Source organism: Schistocerca serialis, chromosome 3, assembly GCF_023864345.2.
Source record: "Schistocerca serialis cubense isolate TAMUIC-IGC-003099 chromosome 3, iqSchSeri2.2, whole genome shotgun sequence".
NCBI classification, from domain to species: Eukaryota; Metazoa; Arthropoda; class Insecta; order Orthoptera; family Acrididae; genus Schistocerca; species Schistocerca serialis.
The window spans coordinates 777,423,354-777,445,101 of record NC_064640.1 but is presented as its reverse complement, the minus strand read 5'-3'; the positions used below and the strand labels follow the sequence as shown (position 1 = coordinate 777,445,101).

Here is a 21,748-nt window from a genome sequence, read left to right as displayed (position 1 = left end):
AAAATTCGAAAATGAGGGCACAAACAGCTGTCTATCAATGTTGGTTTTGTCATTTGTACAGTATTATGTGAAGGGAATGTCCCACATATTAACAATATATTAAATCAAATATCGTCCAAACAAACAAAATAAAAATAAATTATTTCTTTAAATCACAGTTGTGATGACAGACTGATCTGTGCTGTAGCCCAAAGTCAATGTTAAGGCCCTTGTGAACAAACTTGTTTGTCAAATTTGCTCTTACCTAGCCATGGATTTATGGAACAAGCCTGTACATTTACCAACAAAGTTCGAGTCTTTAACCTCACTTTTTGAAACAGACACTATTATACTGTATTTTGCCACTAGTGGGGCTGGCTACAAATGCAGATGCAGCATTTCTAACATTGACTCGGGCATTTTATCAGAATAAGAACAAGTATCAGCAAATGGAAAGTGAAACTTGTTTAGAGTTGGGTCATTCCATGCCAAGTGGTTTAGAGGTTCCTTCATAACCATCAAGGATTTTGGTGAAATTTTGTATGAACAATTGCACATACTTCCAATGAACATTGGTGTTTTTTCATCATTAGTTAAACACTTCCAGAGATACAGTGATTCGTTTGACGCCATGGTGCAGCTACCAACAGTGCACCCGGTAATTTTCAGTAACTTTGAGACATAACATCTCCGATAATATTTTCTTGAAAGAAACAAAACTAGGTTATCTTGCATAACTTTTTCCGTTCTTGTAAGCGAAATAATAAAGAATTCCTGACCTATCTGCATACAGACAATTTCAAGCAAAGTCAGCTGAAAAACATAGATATTAAAAAAAAAAGGAAGCTTAGCTTTTTGTATCTCCGGAAGTAATTGTGGGGGAAAACCTGAAAACACCATAATTTACCAACACAAGGACTTAGAATTTACAATTTCATTCTCCTACTGCTTTCCAATAGTTAACAAATTGAGGGCAAAGTTCATTTTTCAAAATCTGTCACACACTATAGTTGTTTAGTACTCTCTGGGCAAGGTAATATCAAAATCATGACTAGGAAGTGAGAAAGTCTGAATAATATGATATATTTCAGTCTGCTCTTCTATTATAACTACAGAATCAAACTGGTTATAAACTTCATGATTTAACTGTTCATTATCACGACAGTGGAGATTATGGTAGCAAAACTGTTTCATAACAGCTGCAGTACACATCATACAAATGGTCTGCAGGTTTTACACCACTGTCACATTGTGTAGATTTTGGTGAAGTTTACAGAATTCTTCCTCACACTTTTTGGAATGGACTCATGTTATAGAGAATAATCAGTATGTCTTTATTGTGCAATTCTATTCACGTGCTAGTTTAATTCTGGTTTAAGGTACAGTATACCTTGTATTAGTATAGTTTGCAGTCAATGTAGAACATTAGTCAACACATGAAAAATTGTATAAATATGTTGGTACAGTCCACGATGACTTAACAACTGCTGGCTTCTTTCAAAGTGAGAAAACCAGTACCTACATGACCACAGGGGCCACGTCTGACAGCTGGCAACAGCAGCCATGGGTGAGTTTCTTTATCACAGGTTCCCAAGCTGATTATGCGGTTTCTATAAGAGTCAGAGGCCAAAGCTAGAAGCAGTCTCTCTTACAATCCTAAGCTTATGTCTAGGTGAAGCTACTTGAATTTTTTACAGATTTCATTAATTTGCTGCAGAATGCCATGAGGAAAAAACCATACAACTATACTTCCGGGCAGATGATGTCACTGATGGTATTGTTAGGCAAGAAATTCTGCTAAAAATAAAAATTGGCACTTTTAGAGTGTGATTACCTCAAATTATTACATCAAGTAAAGAGAGAAAACTATTATTTTTATTGGACTCCTCATTCCATTTAATTTTTATAAAAATGATTTTGTAGGGCCGGATCCTTAAAAAAAAAAAAAAAAAAACTATTTACTAGTAGTTTTGACTCCAGCTTATTTCCTAGTCATCAAAACTTTTTATATTATCTTCCTCAGAGAGTATTAAACAATTGTGGAACTTCATAACAGATGTCATATTTAATCTGAATGCCGGTAGAATACAGGCCTATTTTCAATGCACATTCACTTTGTCATTCTTTTCTAGAGCCTCATATGCTCGCATTGCAAAACCAAATATACCTTTTTAGTTGGTTTAGAACATGGTCTTTCTAATGACTCCAGTTTAAAGATGAGTTTGAAGAAGACTTTTTTATAAATGTGGGACAAAAATAGCTATTTTGGGCATTTTCAGAAAAGTTGTCAAATCTGCCCTCAATTTGAACATTGGAAAGCAGTAGAAGAATGAAAATTTATACTCTAAGACCCTGCATTGGCAAGTTATTATGTGCAAAGTTTCAGGTGTATCATGCAATTACTTCTGGAGATACAAAAAAAAGTAATCATTACATTTCTTCGAGCATCTATTTTTTGGCCAACTTTGCTTCAAATGATCCTTATGCAGATAGTGCAGGGAAACTTTATTATTTTGCTTATGGGAGTAAAAAAAGTTGTACACGATTACCTAAGTTTTGTTTCTTTCAAATGGCTCTGAGCACTATGGGACTTAACAACTGAGGTCATCAGTCCCCTACAACATAGAACTACTTAAACCTAACTAATCTAAGGACATCACACACAACCATGCCCGAGGCATGATTCGAACCTGTGACCGTAGCGGTCGCACAGTTCCAGACTGAAGCACCTAGAACCGCTCGGCCACAAATGCTGGCATTGTTTCTTTCAAGAAAATATTGCTGGAGATACTATGTCTCAAAGTTGCCAAACACTCATCAGAGCACTGTTAACAGTTGTGCTATAGGGTCAAACAAATGACTATATCCCAGCAATTATTAAATTGGCGAAAGTGAACGTTTACCAATGTTCACTGGGAACATGTCAAGCATTCACACAAAATTTCAGCAAAATCCGTGGTGGTCATGGGGGATCGATTTTCACAATTTGATGACGCGGCATTGAAGAGCCCAGTCACTTCACCCAAACACTGAAAAAGAGGACACATGTGTCAGTAAATTTATTCTCTTCTATTTGGCCCTCTAACGACAGTTCATTAAAATACCACAATGTAGGAACCCATACCCTCCATCTTACTTGAAAGAACTGGAGAACTTATTTTTCTTATTTTATTACGCTCTCACTTGTACGTAGGGCATAGAATACCAATTTTCTTATTAACCACTTCTTGCATTATGTATAGTTCAGACAGATGGCACATCTACCATTTTGGTAATTACCAGTGCTATTTTGTTTTTATCCTTGATTGTAGTTTCCATAGTTGTGAAAACTCATGATACAGCGAGATAAGTTGTAATGAAACTATTTGTCATCAAACATATGCAGTAAGACAACACAATGTTCACAGATCTTGTCATATTTTCCTTCAATATTAATTCCTGGCAAACAGATCAAACATGCTCTATGTCTTACAAACACATCGTACAACACCGTACGCGGTCAAATATTTAGCAAACATAATAAAATTTGACATACTGTTTGACGATTTACAGGAGCCTTTAGGTTGGGAAGATCGCAATGTTGTTTTTAGTGTGCACTACTCATTCCTAGTAGTTTGACAGTTAAAACACTCAACTGTATGAGTTAGTGTATACATTGGTTGGAAGTTTTACTGAGGTTAGGCAGCCCTCGTTTTCCCCAGCACATGCGCATACCTATCCAATCAATTACAGGGGCTTACATTGTAAAATGAAATCTCAATCATCTCTAAACTGTTTTTTCCTGATACAGATAAAGCAATGATAAAGTGAAAGCACCACCAAGTTACAATCCCCAAGATTCACCAGGGTTTAAATCAATTTACTTATACAAGCATTAAAAAATTTAAGTGGCCTATAAAAATAAGTTGGAAATTAACAAGTGTAAAATAATTAAAAACAAAGTCTACTTGAAAATCATTTTACTTCTTCTTCAGTTAAAAAGGTAATAGCAACATGGTAACAGTTTTGTATTGGACTCCCCCCCCCCCCCCCCCCCCCCTTGCATTTAAACATTAGGTTTCGTATTTGATGAATTTGTTACCACAACCAGATTTTCTGCTTAAACATGTTTGCTTAACCAACTCACATCCGATTGTCACCTTCCAATCTGACCTACACTTCAAGCTGTGCTAGAGATCAGTGTCACCACAAGCAAGGTGTGGTCCACCACACAACTTTAGCCAGAAACCTGCAGTATCAACCTTCCAAATATAAGACTAGGAAATTCTTTCTCCATTTTATTTCATACCTCTCAGTCATCTTTTCACACTTTCAACATATTATATGGTGCAATAAATATTCTGTACTTCGACGTTTAAATTTGTTACATGACTAATAACTCATGTACTTATATCTGGGTTTCAAGTAGATTACTCTCCAATGTGCAAACAACAATGCAGTATCAAATCCTACATAATTCTTAAAAAGTCTATTAAGATTTATAAAAAAAAAAGAAAACTGAATAAACTATGTGACATATGCATCACTTCAAATATCCATTGCGTTGCACATATAAGAATTTGCAAGTTTTCATCCATGAGATTTACAGTGTTCTGCAGTACTTAGACAGCAAAGAAATACTGACACTGGTTTTATAATTCAGTTATTTCCATGCATAATTTTAGGTTTCTTTTTTATTGATCCATACTGTCAGTCTTTTGCTCGAGGCCAAAATAAACTTTTCTGGCAAAGAGACTCCAGTAACATTATTCAAATACAAGTTGCAATACACAGTTGCCGACATTTTATGTACTATGAACACACTACTTTATATCATAGTATATGTCTACAATATAACAGAAATCCTCAAATTGCCTACACTTGGCGCTATGTTCACAACAAATGGTTTCACACAAAAATGAACCAAGATCAGCGCTAGTTTGTATTATAGTTACAGAAATGTTGCTGATCATTGGTTGTCACACAGAAACCATGAAATATTTTGATTACTTTATTGCATCACGTCACTATCGTATGCAAATAAAATGTTCACCATCTGATGGTAACTCATTGTACAGCAGCTGTTCCACGAATCATATACCATCACAGAACCTTATCCAGGTCATCTACTAACAAGATACCATTATCTCTAACAAGCCATACATAAACTTCCACTAATTTCTATGTTAAGTTACCAATTGTGTGTCTCCATGATTGTCATAATCACACAGCTTAAATCGAATTTCAAACACTTGGTAGACAGCAGAATTAAATTCAAAACAACATTCTTATTATTCGAATAATCCATCCACACCATAATATTCACTTCTATTCATCCAGTAAGTGTGATGCCATGTATATTAACACAATATCAATCACCTGAGTCTCTTGATACGGGGAAGTATAATTCATAAAATTAAACTATTGATAATATAGACGTTATTTCATGAGTACATTAAAATATGTGCTGCTTGGCATATACAAATTAATACTAATGAAATTAACTAGATATGAGTGTTCTGTGTGGATACGTGAAAACACCAAACTTAAGGATTCCTTTCAATTAAAACTTTATTCAGTATTTACATTTGACCAGCCTCTTGTGAGCAGATTAAGTCGTTGCCATGTTACTTTAGCACAGAATGTTAGAGTCATACTAACCAACAAAATGTAGCCTTTCCATCCGCCCCACTGTAACTATACAAAATTTGCAACATTTTGTTCACGTCTCCTGTTACCATATACTATGCAACTAAGCACGAACTCTCCCTAACGTCAAAATTCCTATACGCGGAAAATCAATGTGACGTTGTGAGTTGTGACCCTAACGCGCCGTTATTTACATATACGTTACCAGTGTTGCCAACTCGATGACACAACTTTGTACTAAAAATGAATCACAAGTCGCTAGGAAAAAGTCATCTCTGAACGCACAGGCGCTAAAAAAGGCGTAAAAATGTTTTACAATAATAATCGCATTGAAGTAAAACAAATGCAACATCAGACAACGGTGAAAGTTTCGATCAGTGTTGTATTAAGAAGTGATGGAAAAATCTGGTCATTGTAAACATTTCTGGCACAGTTGAAATGTATATGAATTGCAAATAAATGGGTGCTGCTGTGGAAAACGGTTTCATAATACGCATTTGTTGAGCACCGTAGTAATGTTTCTTCAGAGTATGCATAATTAATTCACATTTCACATAACACGCACCTAAGAGGCAAAGAATTTTTTTGTGTAGCGATGGTTCCCATCTCGATCGAAGTTCAGAGTGCCCTTACTATTTCAGAGCAGAGTGAATCAACATCCCTAACTTCTATCACGTTACGCCAAGAAACCACAATTCTCGTGCAATAATGTTTATGTTTTAAAATATGAAAATCATTTAGAAATTAATCAGAGTTAATTGTAATGTATAAAGCAGCAGCCTATAATGCATCATTAACATCTATAGCTATAATCCTAAAGTAAGCAAAAAGAGTGAAAAGACGTCGACAGTAAATCTTCCGCCTAGCTTCTGTCGTAGTATTTTATTTACTCCTTTGTCTAATAATAGATCGATAAGTTCCTTAACTATCAAAAATTCTCTTCGTGAATATATTTTCCCCATAAAGTCTGCCAGCAGACATACTTTCTATTATGCTGCAAGGAAAAATGTCAAGTTGCACAGATTACTGTAAAAATTATTTCTTAAGACACCAGGTGCCAAATCTTTTACTTTTCTGCAAATACACTGGAGAAATGCGACTAGATTAAAATGTCACGAACTAATTGTAACTATTTTCAACTTGTACACTTATCTTACTACAGTACGTGCAAAATAGTTTTCCGAATCGTATAGCCGTGAAAACTTGCTGAGTCTGTACAACGCCCGAGTTTGCCAGCCAATCAGGGAACGATATTCCGCTAGCAGAGTGTATCAAGAAATAAAATTTCTCCAGCACCGGTTTAAACAGCAATGTATTCCGTTCGTATTATTAGATATTTGTTACTGTACACCACTCTAGTAGTCTAACGTAGTTTGTCAGTTGCTGATCTTTGCTCTATCTGAAATCGCAATTTTTAATACTACCATTCAATTAACGCTCACCTGTTCGTAGTCTGAAAATGTTTCTATTTCATCTTCTTCTGCTGTCGCACAAGTTGAAGGCTGGTTGCTTTTCTACATCTACAGGTATATAGATCCTCCACAAGCCACCATACTTTGCGTGGCGGAGTGTACCCTATACCACTACCTGTCATTTCCTTTCCTGTTCCTCTCGTAAATAGAGCGAGGAAAAAACGACTATCTATTTGCCTCCGTATGGGCCCTAATTTCTCGTATCTTATCTTCGTGGTCCCTGCACGTAATGTATTGTTGCCAACAGTACAATCGTTCTGCAGTCAGCTTCAAACGCCGGTTCTCTTAAGTTTCTCGAAAAGAACGTCGCCTTCCCTCCAGGAATTTCCATTTGAGTTCCCGAAGCATCGCCATAACACTTAAGTGTTGCTCGAACCTACCGGTAACAAGTCTAGCAGCCCGTTTCTGAACTGTTTCGATGTCTTCCTTCAATTCGTCCTGGTACAGATCCCAGACGTTTGAGCAGTACTCATGAATAGTTCGCACCAGCGTCCTACATGCGATCTCCTTTACAGGTGAACCACTCTTTCCTAAAATTCTTCCAATTAACCAAAGTCGACCATTCGCCTTCCCTATCACAGTTCTTACGTGCTTGTTCCACTGCATATCGCTTTACAACGTTACGCCCAGATATTTAAACGACTTGACTGCGTCAAGCAGGACACTAGTAATACTGTATCCGAACATTACAGGTTTGATCTTCCTACTCATTCATATTAACTTCCATTTTTTCACTTTTAAGTCTAGCTGCCATTCATCACATCAACTGGAAATTTTGTCTAAGTCGTCTTGTATCTTCCTAGAGTCACCCAACTGCTACACCTTACCGTAAACCACGGCATCATCAGCAAACAACCGCAGATTGCCGCCCACCCCGTCCACCAAAACATTTATGCATGTAGAGAACAACAGCCGTCCTATCACACTTCCCTGGGCACTGCTGAAGATACCTTTCTCTCTGATGAACATTCGCCGTCAAGGACAATATATTGGGTTCTATTATTTAAGAAGTCCTCAAGTCAATTACAAATCTGTGAACTTTTTCCATATGGTCGTACCTTCACTAACAGCATGCAGTGGGGCACCGTGTCAAATGCTTTCCGGAAATCTAGAAATATGAAATCTGTCTGTAGCCTTTCATCCATCGTTCGCAGTATGTCATATGAGAAAAGAGCAAGCTGAGTTTCGCACGAGCGATGCTTTCTAAAACCATGCTGATTTGTGGTCATAAGCTTCTCAGTCTCAAGAAAGTTTATTGTATTCGAACTGAGAATATGTTCAAGGATTCTGCAGCAAACAGAAGCTAGGGGTATTGGCCTGTAATTTTACGGGGTCCACTCTTTTACCCTTCCTTTTATACTGGAGTCACCTGCGCTTTATTTTTCCAGTCGCTTGGGACTTCGTGCTGGGCGAGAGATTCACGATAAATGCAAGCTAGGCAAGGGACCATTGGCATAGGATACTCTTTGCAAAACAGAACTGGGATTCCACCTGGACCTGGTGATTTATTTGCTTTCAAATCTTTCAGTTGTTTCTCTACGCAAGGTATGCTTATTACTACGCCGTCCATACTGGAGTTCAGATGACGGTATGTTTGTACGATTCTCCTGTGTGAACGATTTCTTGAACGTGAAATTTAAAACTTCGGCTTTTGTTTTGCTATCTTCAACTGCCACACCAGACTGGTCACAAGGGACTGACTGGAAGTCTTAGACCCGCTTAGTGATTTTACATAGGACCAGAATTTTCTCGGGTCCTGTGCCAGATCTTTTGCTAAGATGTGAAGGTGGTAGTTGTCGTATGCTTCGCGCATAGATCTTTTCACAGAAGCACTAACCTCTACTAACCTTTGCTTTTGTCGTTTGTGCATTCCCTTTTGAACGAGAATGCAACAGCCTCTGCTTCCCGAGTATCCGCCGAATTTCGTTGTGAAAACATAGTTAGTCTTGTCCATCCTCTATCCACTTACTAGGCACATTACTCTCCAGACCACGATTTACAATCTGCTTAAACTTTGTCCATAATTCCTCTACATCCATGTTACTGGAACTAAGTGATGCCAGTTCATTGTCAGAGTGAGATGCTAATAACTGCCTGTCTGCTTTTTCCACCGGAAACACTCTCCTAGCCTTCTTGACTGATTTATTAACTTTGGTATTCACATTTGCTATAATGACATCATGATCGCTAATCCCCGTTTCTGTACGGACATTGTCGATAAGGTCCGACCCATTCTTAGCTACAAGCTCTTAAGATATTTCCATTGCGTGTGGGCTGCCGAGCTAGATGCTAAAGACAAATTTCAGAAAACGTGTTCAAAAGCATTTCGCATGACGCTGTGTCAGTATCCCCCGCAATGAATTCATAGAAATCCCAGTTTATAGTCGGTGGGTTAAAGTAGCCTCCAACTAGCATTGCATGATGTGGGTATTTACGCGCTGTCGACCGTAGACTTTCTTTGAATGATTCTAGAACTGTCGCTGCAGAATCAGGTGGCCGATAAAAACATCCAAAAATTAACTTGATTCCACCTACACCTGTTATACGCGACCAGATAACTTCACTGAGACACTCAGCTTCGACCTCAATAGAGACAATATTTTTGGCAACTGCAATGAAACTCCCCCTCCTATGGCCTCTAATATGTCTTTCCGATATACTTTCCATGACTCGCTAAGTATCTCAGAGCTTTCCACTTCGGGTTTCAGCCAGCTCTCAGACCCAAGAATAATTTGAGAGCGAGAACTTAGCTGGAGGAATGTAAATTCAGGAACTTTATTACGAATACTTCAACAGTTTACTGATAAAATTGTGACTGTCGAAGTGTCTTTATTCTGAACGCCGTTTGATTTCCCTTGCTGCATATCGACTGGCGAGTGTTCATCAGAACGCCTCAAACTAAGCCTAGCCGAAAAAGCCCTGTGTATACTCCACAAGGATTCTGCTACCCGAGTAGCAGCATCCTTTGCGTAGTGCTCCCCTGACCTCTCAAGGGGAGTCCTACAAATCCCCACACGATAACGTAGGTCTAGAAATCTGCAGCCAAGACCATCACAGAGTCGACGAAGCCTTTGATTGAGACCCTCCACTCGGCTCCAAACCAAAGGACCCCTATCAACTCTGGGAACGATGCTGTAAACTGTGAACTCTGCTTGCACCCCGCACGTGAGGTCATCGGTCTTCATCACCTCCACCAGCCACCTGTGTGAACTGAGCATCACCTCAGAACCCATGCCGATATGAGCCACAACATGCAGACGCCTGCACCCTGCACGCTCGATAGCCACAGGGAAGACCGCCTCCACATCTCGGATGAGGCTCGCTGGCTGACATACTGAGCGTTCGTTGGCTTTCTTGACAGCCCTGAACGCTATCTACCTAAGGGGCTGCATAACACGCCTAAAGGTGGAGTTTCCAATAACTAGTAAACCCCCCAGCCCTCCGTGTGCCTGCTCGGACCCTGTCCACTCACAGGGTGAATGGGCGAGGTCAAGCGGCCAGTCTACACATTAGCCCTTCACCTTCAGCGACGCGAACGAGTTACCACAGCCACTCACACTGCTGTAAGGGCGGACTCACCGCATTGGGTGCACTAGGAGGTGCCTCGGAAGCAGAGCCCTTGGGCAAAACAAGGTGTGCCATGCAACGTGCCAAATTCTCTGCCACCGCTGCACCCAAAGGCAGCAGCCTGAAGGTGATTGACCGTAGCCAAAAGTACAGGGTTATTACAAATGATTGAAGCGATTTCACAGCTCTACAATAACTTTATTATTTGAGATATTTTCACAATGCTTTGCACACACATACAAAAACTCAAAAAGTTTTTTTAGGCATTCACAAATGTTCGATATGTGCCCCTTTAGTGATTCGGCAGACATCAAGCCGATAATCAAGTTCCTCCCACACTCGGCGCAGCATGTCCCCATCAATGAGTTCGAAAGCATCGTTGATGCGAGCTCGCAGTTCTGGCACGTTTCTTGGTAGAGGAGGTTTAAACACTGAATCTTTCACATAACCCCACAGAAAGAAATTGCATGGGGTTAAGTCGGGAGAGCGTGGAGGCCATGACATGAATTGTTGATCATGATCTCCACCACGACCGATCCATCGGTTTTCCAATCTCCTGTTTAAGAAATGCTTCTGCTTTAGCCTTTTGCGTAAGATTCTCCAAACCGTCGGCTGTGGTACGTTTAGCTCCCTGCTTGCTTTATTCTTCGATTTCCGCGGCGACGCGTGAAACTTGTCCGCACGCGTTCAACCATTTCTTCGCTCACTGCAGGCCGACCCGTTGATTTCCCCTTACAGAGGCATCCAGAAGCTTTAAACTGCGCATACCATCGCCGAATGGAGTTAGCAGTTGGTGGATCTTTGTTGAACTTCGTCCTGAAGTGTCGTTGCACTGTTATGACTGACTGATGTGAGTGCATTTCAAGCACGACATACGCTTTCTCGGCTCCTGTCGCCATTTTGTCTCACTGCGCTCTCGAGCGCTCTGGCGGCAGAAACCTGAAGTGCGGCTTCAGCCGAACAAAACTTTATGAGTTTTTCTACGTATCTGTAGTGTGTCGTGACCATATGTCAATGAATGGAGCTACAGTGAATTTATGAAATCGCTTCAATCATTTGTAATAGCCCCGTACATTCAGCTGTTCGTGGACAGCGCCCAGCTCCTCCTACGACCCATCACAGCATGCACACACATCCTAGCTATCCTAGCAAGACTAACGGAAGAAGTGAACTATAAAAGCAGACAGTTCTAGATGTCTAACTTGCTACCCTCCTGATGCGTCACCAATGGAAGCTGCTGCGTTAATGAGCTACGTAGCTGGCTGTTCAGTGAGCAACTATCGCACTGCAGACTGAATGAATTTACACTTAAAAAACGGGAGATTAAACTTCTTAAACAGCGAAACACGCGCGAAATTAATTAAATATACTACAAAAGAAACACAGAAAAAGGTAAACACTTAACTTGCTGCTCTGCAATTGTACTCATACTCGTATATTAGCTCGTATATCATAGCTGTATACCAGCCGAGAGCTGGAGCCTGACTGACTGGCTTACTAAACGAACGGACGGTTGATTTCGAAACAAAGCAAATGAGCAACCTCTGCGCTACAGACTGAAGTTATACAGGTTGTATCACAATTAATTGCATAGGGTCGAAAATGCATACCTGAAGAGCTACGAGCAATTTTTCATCTTCGATACTGTGAAACAAATCTCTTCTAGTGCAAGCTCTTTGCTTTCCATATTTTGGGAAGTGGTATGATGGACCAAAATAAGAGAAAAAATGTCCAGCAAACATGTGCTCTAAAACGCATTCCTTAAAAGTTACGAGCACTTGATCATTAGAAGCGTTGTGTTACGAAGTAGCAAAGATGAACAAGTGCTCATGACTCTTAAGGAATGCATTTTAGAGCACATTTTAACTGGACGTTCTTTCTTGTTTTGGTCCATATTACCAGTTCCCCAAATATGGAAAACAAAGAACTAGATGTAGAAGAGATTTGTTTCTCAGTATCGAAGATGAAAAATTGCTCGTAGCTCTTAAGGTATGCACTTTCGACCCTATGTTTACTGAGCCTTTTTTCCTTTTAGTATCGTGTAATTTCAACTTTATATGTTTGCGCCATTAATTATGATACGCCCTGTATACAGCATAGGAAACAACTGTTTTATCCATATTTTTCAGTTTTTCAGTGAGGCAGAAATTTTAAAACTCGTTTTCTCAAACACATGAATGCTTTTCAGACTCAACCATTTTGAAACATCAGTCACTGCACAACATATGCTAGAAATCAAATATACATGATTATCAACAGGCTAGAAAACAATATGATAGGGTACTACACAATGAAACTTAATGGTAAGACACTAAATCTCTTAAAACAACTGGAACTGCCCAAGGCTTCCTGCTACTGCTGGCCCACACCTCTACTGTGCAAACTACCTAACAGCAGAACCTTCTTCTTTCTGTTAGACTTTGCAACTGACCTTGGCCTTGCATGTTCCCTACATCTACATCTGCAAGAGGCTCCTCTCCGCTCAACTCTGACAGTTGGTCAAATCTATTGAACGTATGCAAAGTATAACTGTCTGAATACCTCCTATTCCTAGCTGCCTTCTTGCCAGTTCTCATTCCCCAGCACCCTTCACTCTCCTCAACCTACCTAGTTCCTCCTTTGCGTGTTGTAACTGCACCTGAAGGGCACAGGTTTTATGCTCCTGCTCCTCTATCAACCTAGTTCTACTACAGATTCTGCATTCCCAGGAGAGGATCTCGCTAGAATGCCCACTGGCTTCCCCACTGCATTACCCCCAATGAAAATACTTTGAACAAATCCCACACCGTAACCCACTACTCACAAACCTACGACAGAGCCCACACTTCTCGCTCACCGTAAAATTTTACAGTTACTGAAAAAAACTATACTTCTCCTCTACTTAACTTTAGTAACGCCAGTAGAACTATTTATAGAACTAACAATAGCGGTCTCGAAATTCTCTGTCTACTAAGAAAGCAACTATTTGTATTAATACCACTACACCATAGCTAATACCAATAACAACAAAACTTCACAAAATTATTAGCTAAAACCAAACATTCAATCGGCCACTGGAACACTCAACAAAGTTAAAACACTGAATGAAAGTTTTACTGAAATATTTTACTAGAAACAATAAGAAACGTCAGCTGAAAACTAAAGAACGAAGTTTATTAAACGAATTCAAAGCACAGAAAACCTAAAAACACAGTAAGCGAACGTTTCCAAAAGCCAGAAATAGCATAAAACACTAAATTTAGTATCTGTATATCGGTGCACAAATAACTTCGTAAGTACTTACAAGGGAACCTCCCCATCGTATCCCCCTCAGATTTAGTTATAAGTTGGCACAGTGGATAGGCCTTGAAAAACTAAACACAGATCAATCGAGAAAACAGGAAGAAGTTGTGTGGAACCATAAAAAAAATTAGTAAAATATACAAACTGAGTAGTCCATGTGCAAGACATGCAACATCAAGGAACATTCGAGCTCAGAAGTGCGTGGTTAGCGTGAGTAGCTGCGGAACGAGAGGTCCTTGGTTCAAGTCTTCCCTCGGGAGAATAGTTTACTTTTTTTATTTTCGCAAAGTTATGATCTGTCCGTTCGTTCATTGACGTCTCTGTTCACTGTAATAAGTTTAGTGTCTGTGTTTTGCGACCGCACCGCAAAATCGTGCGATTAGTAGACGAAAGGACGTGCCTCTCCAATGGGACCCGAAAACATTTGATCGCAAGGTCATAGGCCAACCGTTTCCTCCACAGGAAAACACGTCTGATATTCTATACGACACTGGTGACGGCATGTGCGTCACATGATAGGAATTTGTTGTCGACCCACCTAACTTGCACACTTGGCGAATAGGTAAAAAGATTCTTCTACCTTGCCCGATTTAAGTTTTCTTGTGGATGTGATAATCACTCCCAAAAAAGTGATGAAAATATAAGCGTTTGTCACATAAACTGAAAATAGAAAGTTCAACTATTTACCCGAGGGAAGGTTTGAATCATGGACCTCTCGTTCCGCAGCTGCAAACGCTAACCACGGGACCACGGCACTCCTGAGCTTGCTCACTCCTTGTTGTTGCCTATGTTGCGCATGGACTACTCAGTTTGTATATTTTGCTAATTTTTTCATAGTTCCACACAACTTCTTCCTGTTTTCTCGATTGATCTGTGTTCAGTTTTTCAAGGCCTATCCACTGTGCCAACTTATAACTAAATCTGAGGGGGGTGCGATGGGGAGGTTCCCTTGTTAGCATCATAACCGCTACTGTTGCAAACTGCACACCGCAAAATGTAAACACACTACTGAGTTGTAGGAACTAGGAAGTGTTGGGAAGTGAGTACCAGGTTGTGGCGTCGCAACTAGTGCGCGATCGCCCATTTGTCTACTTTACTTCGGAATGTATGTGGGCTGCAATGTAAGCCGGTAGAGTATTATACGGTCAGTAACGGACGAGTTGTGTCCTGCAGACTGACGTCACGACCATCTGTTGCAGCTGCGCGTGTGAAAGCAGTGGAGTAGCGCTGGCAGGCCACTTACATTATACGAAACTAAAAATATTAATAACTAATACAGCAATAACCTGAGGAACGTCATATTTGATGTACAGGGTGTTTCAAAAATGACCGGTATATTTGAAACGGCAATAAAAACTAAACGAGCAGCGATAGAAATACACCGTTTGTTGCAATTTGCTTGGGACAACAGTACATTTTCAGGCAGACAAACTTTCGAAATTACAGTAGTTACAAGTTTCAACAACAGATGGCGCTGCGGTCTGGGAAACTCTATAGTACGATATTTTCCACATATCCACCATGCGTAGCAATAATATGGCGTAGTCTCTGAATGAAATTACCCGAAACCTTTGACAACGTGTCTGGCGGAATGGCTTCACATGCAGATGAGATGTACTGCTTCAGCTGTTCAATTGTTTCTGGATTCTGGCGGTACACCTGGTCTTTCAAGTGTCCCCACAGAAAGAAGTCACAGGGGTTCATGTCTGGTGAATAGGGAGGCCAATCCACGCCGCCTCCTGTATGTTTCGGATAGCCCAAAGCAATCACACGATCATCGAAATATTCATTCAGGAAATTAAAGACGTCGGCCGTGCGATGTGGCCGGGCACCATCTTGCATAAACCACGAGGTGTTCGCAGTGTCGTCTAAGGCAGTTTGTACCGCCACAAATTCACGAAGAATGTCCAGATAGCGTGATGCAGTAATCGTTTCGGATCTGAAAAATGGGCCAATGATTCCTTTGGAAGAAATGGCGGCCCAGACCAGTACTTTTTGAGGATGCAGGGACGATGGGACTGCAACATGGGGTTTTTCGGTTCCCCATATGCGCCAGTTCTGTTTATTGACGAAGCCGTCCAGGTAAAAATAAGCTTCGTCAGTAAACCAAATGCTGCCCACATGCATATCGCCGTCATCAATCCTGTGTACTATATCGTTAGCGAATGTCTCTCGTGCACAATGGTAGCGGCGCTGAGGGGTTGCCACGTTTGAATTTTGTATGGATAGAGGTGTAAACTCTGGCGCATGAGACGATACGTGGACGTTGGCGTCATTTGGACCGCAGCTGCAACACGGCGAACGGAAACCCGAGGCCGCTGTTGGATCACCTGCTGCACTAGCTGCGCGTTGCCCTCTGTGGTTGCCGTACGCGGTCGCCCTACCTTTCCAGCACGTTCATCCGTCACGTTCCCAGTCCGTTGAAATTTTTCAAACAGATCCTTTATTGTATCGCTTTTCGGTCCTTTGGTTACATTAAACCTCCGTTGAAAACTTCGTCTTGTTGCAACAACACTGTGTTCTAGGCAGTGGAATTCCAACACAGAAAAATCCTCTGTTCTAAGGAATAAACCATGTTGTCTACAGCACACTTGCACGTTGTGAACAGCACACGTTTACAGCAGAAAGACGACGTACAGAATGGCGCACCCACAGACTGCGTTGTCTTCTATATCTTTCACATCACTTGCAGCGCCATCTGTTGTTGAAAATTGTAACTACTGTAATTTCGAAAGTTTGTCCGCCTGAAAATGTACTGTTGTCCCAAGCATATTGCAACAAACAGTGTATTTCTATCGCTGCTCGTTTAGTTTTTATTGCCGTTTCAAATATACCGGTCATTTTTGAAACACCCTGTACATCCTTCTGTTGTGAAAACAAACAATATGTCAAAGTCTGAGATCAAAAATAGTTGTATTTTGGAAGTTGGTAAAATTCCACAAAAAAACGTAATTTTCCGACAGTCAAGAATTTAAATAAATACAGTGATGTAATAGTTCACCTTCAGTGACTATGTACAATGATCTGATAACACTTTCAGTGTTCATATATAAATTTGGAAAGTTTTTAGTTTCAGAAAACCTCTGTGACTTTTCTGTAATAATAATTTCAAGAATTCTAAGTAAATATGTGTATTGTGTGTTAGTGTGCATGTGAATGAGAATGCGTGTGTGAGAGTATGTGGGACGTTCGGCATTATTAAAAATCATTCTGCAATTCTCTACAGGAACTGGCAAGTATTCCAACTCTGTAACTTGGGAACGAATCCACTAGTGGTTCCCCTACTAGTGAATGTCGGATGTCCAAGTATGTATGCTTATGTATAAGACAGCCAGAACATTCGCGACAACATAATAAAACTGCTGAGGTCATCAGTCCCTAGACTTCCACACTACTTAAACTTATGCTAAGAACAACATAAACACCCATGTGCGAGGGAGGACTCGAACCTCCAGCGGGAGGGGCAGAGAGGGTTATTGATCCACCAGAAATTAGTTAAATGTGGTGACTTTAATATAAATTTTGTATATGATAGTGCAAGCAAAAGGATGTTGGTAGATCTAAATTCATATTATCTGATGCAGACTGTGCTTTCTCCAACTAGGGTGCAGGGGATCAGTGGAACCGCCATAGACAATATTTTTATTCATTCTTTATTACTAGATGGGCATTCTGTTAGTAAAAGGGTGAATGGTCTTTCACACCATGCTGCAAAAATTTTAACACTAAAAGGCTTTTGTACTCAAACAGATGCCACATATAATTACAAACTATGTAGGGGAGTTAATCCAACAGCAATAGAGAGTTGTGTAAACCTTGACAAGGAACAACAGTGGCAAGATGTTTATAGCGCCGATAACATAGAGAGTTGCTTTCCATTAGAACGCTCTAAACGGGGTACTAGTAGTAATAGGCAGCCTGGGTAGCTGACTAGTGGGATAAGAATTTCATGTAGAACAAAATGGGAATTATATCAGAATGTTAGAAGTAGTCACAATCAAGCGACAGTAGCCCATAACAAACAGTATTGTAAGGTGCTTAAAAATGTTATTCAGAAGGCAAAGAGTATGTGGTACGCAAATAGAATAGCTAATTCACAGGATAAAATTGAAACCATATGGTCAGTTGTGAAGAAAGTGTCTGCTCAGCGGTACAAGGTCGACGATATAAAGTCAGTTCGTAGTAAAAATATTTATGTTACGGATAAATCAGATATATATATACAGTATTTAACAACCGTTTCCTGAACATTGCTGGTGAATTAAAAATTTAGATTCTGCAGGGAATCATATAACTTTCGTGGCAAATGCCTTTCGAAGATTGATGTCTGAAAGACTCCTCTGTGATACAGATAAGGGGAAGATTGAGCCAGTAATTAAATCACTGAAGACTAATGACTGTCATGGATATGATGGAGTGGCTATCAGAATATTAAAGTACTGTGCTGCACAGTTAGCCCTGTATTTAGCCATATTTGTGATTTTTCCTTTAAGAATGTTCAATTTCCTGAAATATTAAAGTACTCAATCACAAAGCCACATTATAAAAAGGGAGAAAGGGATAATTTAGCCAATTTTAGACCTATTTCTATGCCATCGGTGTTTGCTAAAGTTATTGAAAAGGTTGTGTATGTAAGGATAATTGATCATTTTATATCACATGATTTGCTATCAAATGTACAGTTCGGCTTTAGAAGTCGTTTAACAACTGAAAATGCTATATTCTCTTTTCCTGTGAGGTACTGGATGGGTTAAACAAAAGGTTTTGAACGCTAGCCATATTTTTTGATTTAGCTAAGGCATTTGATTGTGTTGATCACAAAACGTTGCTCCAGAAGTTGGACCATTACGGAATACTGGGAGTAGCTCACAATTGGTTCACCTCTTATTTTAGCAACAAACAGCAAAAGGTCATTATTCACAATGTTGGGAATGGCTGTGATGTGGGGTCTCAGTGGGGTACAGTCAAGTGGGGATGCCCCAGGGATCAGTGTTGAAGTTACTCCTGTTCCTTATTTATATAAATGATATGCCCTCCAGTATTACTGGTAACTCTAAAATATTTCTGTTTTCTGGGCAGTAAAGGATGTTGTGAGTAACATTGGCTTGGTTTCAAATAGTGTACTTCATGACCTAAGTTCATGGCTTGTAGAAAATAAACTAACGCTAAATCGCAGTAAGACTCAAGATTTACAATTTCTAACACACAGTTCAACAAAACCTGACGTTTTAATTTCACCGAATGGGTATATGATTAGTGAAACTGAACAGTTCAAATTTCTAGGTGTTCAGATAGATAGTCAACTGTCGTGGAAAGCCCACGTTCAGGATCTTGTTCAAAGACTAAATGCTGCCACTTTTACTATTCGAACGATATCTGGAGTGAGTGATCGTTCGACACGAAAAGTAGTCTACTTTGCTTATTTTCATTCGCTTATGTCGTATTGTATTATATTTTGGGGGCAACTCTTCCCATTCGAAAAGGATATTTTTGGCTCAGAAACGGGCGGTTCGGGCAATAAGTGGTGTGGGTTTACGAACCTCTTGTCGAACCCTGCTCACGAATCTGGATATTTTGACTTTAGCCTCTCAATATATATATTCCTTGCTGTCTTTTCTTGTTAACAATATTAGCTTATTCCCAAGAATAAGCAGCTTTCACTCGGTTAATACTCGGCAGAAATCAAACCTGCATTTGGATCGGACTTCCTTAACTCTTGTGCAGAAAGGTGTACAGTATACTGCTGCATCCATTTTCAATAAGCTACCACTCTAATTCAAACATTAGCAGTAATCCACGCGCTTTCAAATCGTAAATGAAGAGTTTCCTCATGGCTGACACCTTCTCTTCTGTCGAGGAGTTTCTTGAAAAATTAACCTGACTCTTGTTGTATTGTTGATTGCGTTTTCTTAAACTTACGGGCTGACTTTTTTCGGGTTCATAAACATTTTATTTTTATCTATTATTACTTTTATGTTGTAATTTCATGTATTGACACGTTTCATGAGCTTGGAGATTTGCTCCTCAATTTGATGCTACGGAACTTTACGTGTAAATAAATGAATAAAATACACCTCCAAAAAATCAGAAAATCTGAATCATGGTTAAATATAGCCCTAGTTACGTTAGTAATTTTAAAGACATGTTTTAAATTTATTTCTTTGCGTATGTAAAACTCAGATTCTTTGCAGTGCACGATAAACGCCATCTTTGGTGACTTCATGTTAAACTAACTTTGTGAAATGTTTTGAAATGTATAAGCAAGTGTTAGCCTTGAGTAACGTGATGTGTGATTATAGAATGGATAAACCAGCGTCTGCTGGTATTAAAACGTTAAAAACGTTACTCATTGTTTTTTGTTTCGCTGAACTTTTTCACTGTTTCCCATTATATTTTCCGTCATTAGATTCACGAAACAGAGAGCCTAACATGTAATCTTCTCATACCAGGAATTTCCATTTCGCATCGCTTCACTCAAGAGCAGAAGTAACTAATTTATTAAGATGATTTACAACTGACGATCGACGTACAAGTTCTGAAATGCGTCGTGTGATTCACTGAAACACGAAAAAATTGTGACGGCGCAAAATGGGCGAGCTCGCTTCAAACCTGGAAATAATAGAAAAATGGATACAAATCCTAGAAAACTGTGCTCTCTTACATTCCTTGGGTCGCTGATTAGGAATCAAATGTCGGAAATACAAAATTGAAAAATAGCGGATCGAATTTGGCGGATCAAAATGTATAAATTTAGCGGATTTGAGTAACGCTTCGGCTATAAAGTATTGTGAAGCCGCTGACAACGAATTAAAAGCCGAAATTGCCATATTGAAATGTTTTATTCGATATTTTACATTTTTCAATCGAAATCATAGTCGTATTCGTCGTTTGTATCATTATCGCTTCAGAAGGGTCGCTGTAGTGTTGTCCCCTAGGAGATGGTTCGAAAAGCAAATCATTTACCTCAGGTGACATCCGTATATTATCTTCAACAGTCATTTTCTAGATACTCGAGGTGAATGGATCCTATGAGGCCAGAAAATAATGGAATACCACATGCATCGTTTTATCGCTTGAATATTTGCGTGTAAAATCGTCGCTGTACCGCTAGATATCATTCCGAGCTTCCTGCGCATTTTCAAATAGCCGACCAATCGGCAACGGAACAGCTTCGATTATGGCATACCCGTGCGTCAAAGCTCTGTGGACTGATGTCGATGTCGGGCAATATTGCAAACTATTCTGGGGCCGGTGAAGTTCGCACCCGACTTTCGTGATGTACCGGATGATCAAAAAGTCAGTAAAAATTTGAAAACTTTATAAACCACGGAATAATGTAGAGTAGATAGAGAGGTAAAAATTGACACACATGCTTGGAATGACATGAGGTTTTATTAGAACCAAAAAAAAACAAAGTTCACAAAATATCAGACACATGGCGCTGGCCAGCAAAACGTCAATGACTGCACATTACAATCGTGTAGAAAAGGAGCTGTAATGAGAGAGAGAGAATCAGATGCACCAGCAGTAGCAACATGTTGACGTTACCTGAAAAGGCGCTTTTAGTGAAGCTGTATTATCAGAATGGGGAATGTGCTAGTTCAGCGTTACAATCCTATCGCCATAGGAAGGGGATTCGAACGGGTAAAGGTCCGTTGACAAATGCAACTGTGGCGAGAATGATTTCGAAGTTCGAAGCCACGGGTTGTTTAGACGATAGACCCGGTAGTGGCCGACCGAGCACAAGGCGTAATGCTGCTGAGACAGTTCAGGAAGAAATAGAGACTGTAGCGGGTTCGTCTATGCACGGGGAAGTCAGC

At 39.9% G+C, this 21,748-nt stretch overlaps 1 protein-coding gene across 1 annotated transcript in view; it reads right to left on the bottom strand.

The window, feature by feature from the left end:
• LOC126469580 (intracellular coagulation inhibitor 3-like) overlaps positions 1-21,748 on the bottom strand; it is a 192,604-nt gene that overhangs the window by 26,843 nt on the left and 144,013 nt on the right. The gene's annotated exons all lie outside the window — the stretch shown is intronic.